We start from the raw sequence: 6,911 nt of genomic DNA on the forward strand, positions 1-6,911 counted from the left end.
CTAGAGAACAAACAAAAACAACATCCGACAGTACAGCGTGTTTTACTCAAGATGGTTCATAATTCTAGGACAGTCCCCTGCAAATCTGGACTTCTAATTACTTTAACGCAAAGTCAGTCACATACCAAGAACATGTCTCATTGCTGCATGTCTTAGGGTAGCAGTAAGAATTAGAATACTTAGCACATACAGAGCTTTACATTTTCAAAGCACTCTACATATGTTAATGAACCCTCACACTTATCTACTTTACAGGTTTGTTAAGTATTACCTCATTTTATAGATGGGAGACAAAGGTCAAGTTACTTGCCCACACAGCCAGACTCTAGCAGAAATTAGATTAGAATTTAGCATTTTCCAGTTTTCAATTTGGTTCTCATTTCTCTAGCCTATGCCATAAACTTCATTGCTTTACAATTTTTTTTCAACTTTGCGGGAAGGGCATGATCATCAAAAGTCTGGAACTCTTATTTCTAAAAAGGTCTGTCCTTCAGGTGTCAAAACTTGAGGTGTCAGTTAACCTGGGGAAAGGTGGATTACTGAGCCAGAAGGGATAGCAAATATGTTTTGCAGCAACGAACTTGGAAGGTCCATCTGAATAAAGTGTCAGAAACATATATAAGGGGATGTAGTAACAGTTTAATTAATCAGGTTAGTCATAAAATGTTTTAAGATTGGTATGCAACCCATCACCACGTAATACAGAGAAAGCCAAGGCTCAGACTTAGAAACGCTAGGGCAGCACAGTTGCAGCTGTGCTGCTGTAGCGTAAACAGTTACTATAGGGACGGAATGGGTTCTTCCATTGCTGTTGTAAATCCACCTCTCAAGAGCCAGTAGCTAGATTGCTGGAAGAATTTTTCCATTGACATAGCAGTATCTACACCAGGGCTTAGATTGGCTTAATTCCATTGCACAAGGCATAAAATTTTTCACAACTCTGAGCGACATATTTAAACTGACCTAACTCTTAAGTGTAGATTAAAGGCTCGTCTACACTACAAAGTTGTATTGGCATAGCTACCTTGGTCAGAAGTGTGAAAAAAGCCACACCACTGACCAACATAGCTATGCCAACAACAATGTAGATGCAGCTTTGATGATGGAAGAGTGCTTCAGTCAATGTAGCCAATATCCTTCAGGTAGATAGTGTTCCTACACCAACAGAAAGACCCCAGTTGGCATAGGCTGTGGCTACTCTAGAGGGCTACGCCATCATAGGCTGTGTGTACATTATGAAGTCTAAGAAAAAGGATTGAGATTTTTCAGTCTCAAGTATGAAAATAAAAAGGTACATGTGTCATAATAAAGTGTACCCACTTACGCTGGCTGTCGTATGGAGTTTTTGTTCGCTGTACTTTTGTAAGGAGCTGTGTGTCACCCCATTATGCCTGCCTGAAACCACCACCACTTTGTTATCTAAAGAAAGGGATCAAGAGATAAGAAAGAAGAGGACTGGGGGAATAGGGAGTGGATTCAAGGTCAAGAGAATAAATAAGATTTGGGCTTTACTCCAATGGAAAAAATAGTTACAGGATCAAGGAAGCAATTGTTCTATAAAAGAAATCCCCAAGTTCCAAAGCAAAGGCTTTTAAATTATTAGAGAAAGCATAAGTATTTGGCCTTGATTTTCTCAAGTAAGATTAGGCCAGGAGTGAAGTGGTCAGTAATTCTCTGCATCTTTGTTTTAGTTCATAAACATGATCACTAACTCTATTATGCATGAGAGAAGTCTTTAAAAATATTCTAAGTTATCAAAAACTAGTTGAAGTGTCCACTCAACAATGCCCTTATTTCTAGAATACAGTGAATTGTCATGCAGGAAGAAGAAAGTGTATCTAGCGTATAAAGCAGGGGTGGGCAAACTACGGCCCGGATCCGGCCCCTCAGGGCTTTGGATCTGGCCCACAGGACTGCCCCCCGTGGTGCCGCAGACCCCGCGCCGCTCTCAGAAGCGGCCAGCATCACTTCTCTGCAGCTCCCTGGGGGGTGGGAGGCAGAGGGCTCCGTGCGTTGCCCTTGCCTCCAGGCACCACCCCCCACAGCTCCCATTGGCTGGGAACGGGGAACCACGGCCAATGGGAGCTTTGGGGGAGGTACCTGGAGGCGCAGCAAGGGCAGCGCACACGGAGCCCTCCACCTCCCATCCCCCAGGGCCACAGTGCTTCCTGGAGCGGCCTGGCATGGGGCCAGGGCAGGCATGCAGGGAGCCTGCCCTGGCCCTGGTGCGTGCTGCTGCCACCCCGGCGCCGCTTTAGGTAAGCGGCGCCAGGCCGGAGCCTGAACCCCACCTGCACCCCAACTCCCTGCCCTAAGCCCCCTGCCTGCACCTCGCACCCCTCCTGTACCCCAACCCCCTGCCCTGAGCCCCCTCCTGCAGTCCGCACCCCTCCTCTGCCCCAATCCCTTGCCTTGAGACCCTTCCTGCACACCGCATTCCTTCCCACACCCCAACCCCCTACCCCGGCCCTGCATACAATTTCCCCACCCAGATGTGGCCCTTGGCCCAAAAAGTTTGCCCACCCTTGGTATAAAGTGATATCCCTTTAAAAATTATTTAGATTGAAATATACTTATATAGCCTCTTTTATTCAAGATCAAGGTATTTTACAAACATTAATTGTTAACATCCCTGGGAGATAAATGTTGCAAGTCTCACAACCCCCATTTTACAGATGAGGAAATGGAGTCAGTGAGGTTAAGGATCTTGCCCAAGGTCCATTGCAAGACTGTGGAGGAGGTAGCATTAAAACCCAGGTGTCCCAACACCCATCCCTCTGCACTATGTTCTAGCCCAGTAGTTCTCAGACTTTTGTACTGGTGACCCCTTTCACACAGTAAGCTTCTGAGTGCGGCCCCCTTTATACATTAAAAACACTTTTTTATATATTTAACACCATTATAAATGCTGGAAGCAAAGCGGGGTTTGGGGTGGAGGCTGACAGCTCGCGACCCCCAATGTAATAACCTTGCAACCCCCTGAGGGGTCCCGACCCCCAGTTTGAGAACCCCTGTTCTAGCCCATACTGTTTCTCTGATGAAAAGAAAAGTTTGCAATACACATCTAACAAAAAAGTCAACTTGAAACAAAACAGAGGCTGTTATATAAAATTTCCTAGCCCTGCCAACATATTTCAACTCTGATCTGCAGGGACCATCTCTATATGCAAGAATGTAGTTCCATTTCTTTGCTCGAATTCTTTCTTGGTTGAGATTAACAGCAAGGATGCCAATTGTGAACAGAATTTTAAAATTGACTGAAGCATCTAGATCTCTTCACGCTGGCCAGCAAACAGATATCAGAAAGTCACTAGCTTTCATTTATCAACAGCTGTCAGAATCAGTCCAATGACTTTCAGGCAAGAGAATCTATATCCCATTATCAGTCTTCTGAGCCCTTCCAGTCGCTCGCTGCCTGCATTTTTTTAAACTCAGATTTTCAACCCATACCTAAAGTGTAATGTTTAATAACATAATTACTATTGTAGATTAAGCCACACTTCAAAGCCCTAAATAAAAATGGCTGTCACATCCAATTAGGCCCAATCAGTGAGCAGGAAAGGATGTTGTGCTGGTTAATGCGCACGGAGAGCCATTCGCACTTAACACCACAGAGGAGTGTTGTAGCAAGCATACACAGAAAGCGTTTCTCATATTATTTCAGGAAGTTTACAAAGAGATGCTAGCTTAAAGTCAGCATGCTGTCAAATATTTGTACTTTATTTCCATACATTCTTCTACACAAAAAAAGTTAGGAAGAGAAAGAGTCCATAAGGAAATATAAATAAAAAAAAGTAAAAGTTATTTCAGGGCTCAAAAGCTCTAAGCTCGGCAATAAAAGATCTATCTTTAGAGCAGACTAGGATTAAATGTCACTATATCCAAGACCAATCAAGGTGGTAGATTTGACTATAAAAGTAATCTAGCCAAGCAACTGCAGTTAACCTTCTTCAGTAGGAAAAAAGCCAGTCAGCAGATCCTATTTAAGTGACAGATGTACATCAGGGGACAACACACACCATATGTGTTTGTGTGCATTAAAACCTTTTCCAATAAATATATATTCTTTACTCTGCAAAGTTCATACAGGAGAGCGATATTAGCATTCAGTGAGATAATATAATTTAAAAATACAAGTATGATAAAACATTCACTCATTCAATACACATCCTATTCCAAGAGAGGCTTACATTCTTAACAGATGTAACAATTGTAATCCAGTATGGACAGTGTGCATGAAGTCAGATGCCAGACAGTGAGTAGTTAGCAGTTTTGAGTCTATTCACATTTATTGGCTGATCTACTGACCATTGCAGCATATCTATAATCTCTCTTAATAGCTATGCCATTCCATATAGTATTACATACAAATGCAGATGAAGTTGAAGAGATGTGTGTAAATAAAAAGTTTTATGATGAGCAAATCACAACAGTTAGAATTTTAAGAAATGCTGTTCACAGGGATGGTGTGAGGATTGATTAGTTAATGTTTGTAGAGCACTTCTGAAATGCTACCTGAATGCTAAGCACTAATTACATATTATGGTATACATACCACACACCCACTATCATCATTCTAAGGGCATAGCAAGGCTTATGGCTGGTACACAGTCTTCCCCAGTCTGGCCTCAGTAGAGTTTTTTCATCTCTATAGCCAAAAAGTGTTCAGACAGTTCACCTTCACTCATTACCAGGAACAACATGTTCATGTCTGTCTGTAAACAACCTCAGACTTCCCCTCCCCACCCCATCCAGCTCTTATCTATTGCACATATGGTGCCCCTCACTTCTTCCCCGGTTCTACTAGTAATCTCTCTTTACAACTAGCTGTCTAACTTCAGGGAGGAAGTGTGAGCCCTAAACATGTGCTACTTTCAGCTTCAGGAAATGGCTTCTGTTAGAGGGAACAGGGATGGTACATTTCAAAATGATATACAGTTCTTATCAAAGAGAACTAGACCCTCTCCCCACCACCAAAAAACAAAAACCCACCCTCCCCCGCCAAAAAGCCAAAACAGATGGCTTGTATTTTTCCTTGGCTGTTATTGATCAAATCAAACTCTGGTGCAATGTCAAGCCTAGCCAAAATAAAGACTGGCGCAACCTGTCAGACTCCTCTTCCCATTTAAAACGTCAGGTTTGAAGCGGCTGCTAGTCATGGGTGGGCTGCGAAAGTCCCTATAAATCCACCTGTGCCAGAGAAATCTGAAATCGCTAGTTTCCAAAACGTCCTAATTCCTGACAAAAGACCGTTTTCTAAAACGGTTAAATTTTTAACTACACACACACACACAGACTCTTTTCACGCGCTGGCATCTCACTTGTGGTTATATCACGTCCTGTTTCTTTTCAAAACCACCCGAGCCCATGAAGCTGCAGCAATACAGCCCCGGTGTGGGGCGGGGAACCGGCCCAAACGCGGGGTCGGGGAGGAACTGGGCTGCGGGCCAGCCGCGGCCAGGTGAATTATTCAGGAGCGCTCCCGCCTCTCAGCTGACGGCACCTGCGAAACCCCAGCCGGCAAACCGAGCCGGGCAGCCAGGAGCCTGGGGAAGCCGCAACACAGGCACGGAAGCACGTTGGACACAATCCTATTACACAAGCCCCAAACCGACCCCCTCCTCGCGCCCGGGGGACGCCCGGGAGCCGCTCGCCCGGCTGGGAGCGGGGGCCAGTGACCGCCCCGGCTGTGACTTACCGGGCACCCTGCTCAGCATGTTGGGCGCGGGGGACCAGCCGGGCTCACCACGGGGCAGGAGGGTGGGACACGCGCGCTCCTCTCCCCAGGGGACGTGGGCACATCCGCGCACGCAGCCACCAGCTGAGGCGCAGCCCAGCGACTCTACCCCAGCCGCCTGCCCGGGCGGAGAGCAGTAGATCTGGGCGTGGCCCGGCCGAGCCCCGGGCCAATCAGCGGGCGGCCGGGGGCAGAGGGCTCCTGCCCCGGCCCGGCCCGCTGTCACAGCGCGCTGCACGTGGGAAGCCCGGCGCCCGGCCTTGGCAGCGAGTCTGCCCGGAGCGGGAGACCGCCTGGGAGGGTGGGGGACACGCGGGTAGCGGTAGCATAGCGTATACGGAGCGGGCCGGGTGCGGCTGGTCAGTTCCCCCAGCGCTTTGTTTTACCGGCACAGCGCTGAGGGGGCCAGGCAGCAGGGCAGGCTTTAGGAAGTGTGGGGCCCAATTCGAACATTTTCAGCGGGGCCCTGCAGGGATGACCCAAAAAAAAAAAAAAAAAACCATGTAAAAAAAAGCCTTTCATTTCTTAGCAGCCGGTTCCCTATAAAAAGTTCTGATTTAAGGGATGTGCCACAGTATGTATTTTTTGTACCAATTGGGTTACCATACGTCCGTATTTTCCCAGACAGCGATTTAAGAACCAAAAAGCCTGACATGTCCGGGAAAATACGGATGTATGTTAACCCTACCTAAAGTCCTTTTTTAAAACAATGGGTCTGAACTAGAAATGAGCTCCGTTTCACATGTGTGGGTCCCCACCACTCCCTGGGGGTGTGTGCACATGTGTGGCTCCCAGCTGCTCCCTGCCCCCCCTCATTGAAGCAGGTGTGGAGGGTTACTGCCCTGGGAACTGCAGGGCACCACTGGACATGGGGCTGGCTGGAGGCAGGGCAGGGACTGACTGGAGGTAGGGTCTGGCTGCAGGCAGGGCAAGGGGTGCAGGTCTGGCTGGAGACAGGGGTGTGTGGGGTGGGCTAGCTGGGGTCAGGCAGGGCCGCAGGGGGGTGCGGCATGGGTTGGCAGGACTGGAGACAGAGGAGTGCGGGACTGGCTGGCTTCAGGCAGGGGGGTGCGGCAGGGGTTGGCTGGAGACAGGGCAGGGGGTGCGGGGCTGGCTACAGGCAGGGCAGGGGGTGCAGGGCTGGTGCGGGCAGGGGTGTGTGTGGGGCTGGCTG

At 47.9% G+C, this 6,911-nt stretch overlaps 1 protein-coding gene across 1 annotated transcript in view; it reads right to left on the reverse strand.

The window, feature by feature from the left end:
* MICAL2 (microtubule associated monooxygenase, calponin and LIM domain containing 2) overlaps window positions 1-5,832 on the reverse strand; it is a 123,625-nt gene extending 117,793 nt beyond the window's left edge. Inside the window, exon 1 of the mRNA XM_065402505.1 lies at window positions 5,699-5,832. The gene's annotated coding sequence lies outside the window, so the exon portion shown is untranslated. The remainder of the gene's footprint in view (window positions 1-5,698) is intronic.
* Window positions 5,833-6,911: the final 1,079 nt, after the last annotated feature.

This window comes from Emys orbicularis, chromosome 4 (genome assembly GCF_028017835.1).
Source record: "Emys orbicularis isolate rEmyOrb1 chromosome 4, rEmyOrb1.hap1, whole genome shotgun sequence".
NCBI classification, from domain to species: Eukaryota; Metazoa; Chordata; order Testudines; family Emydidae; genus Emys; species Emys orbicularis.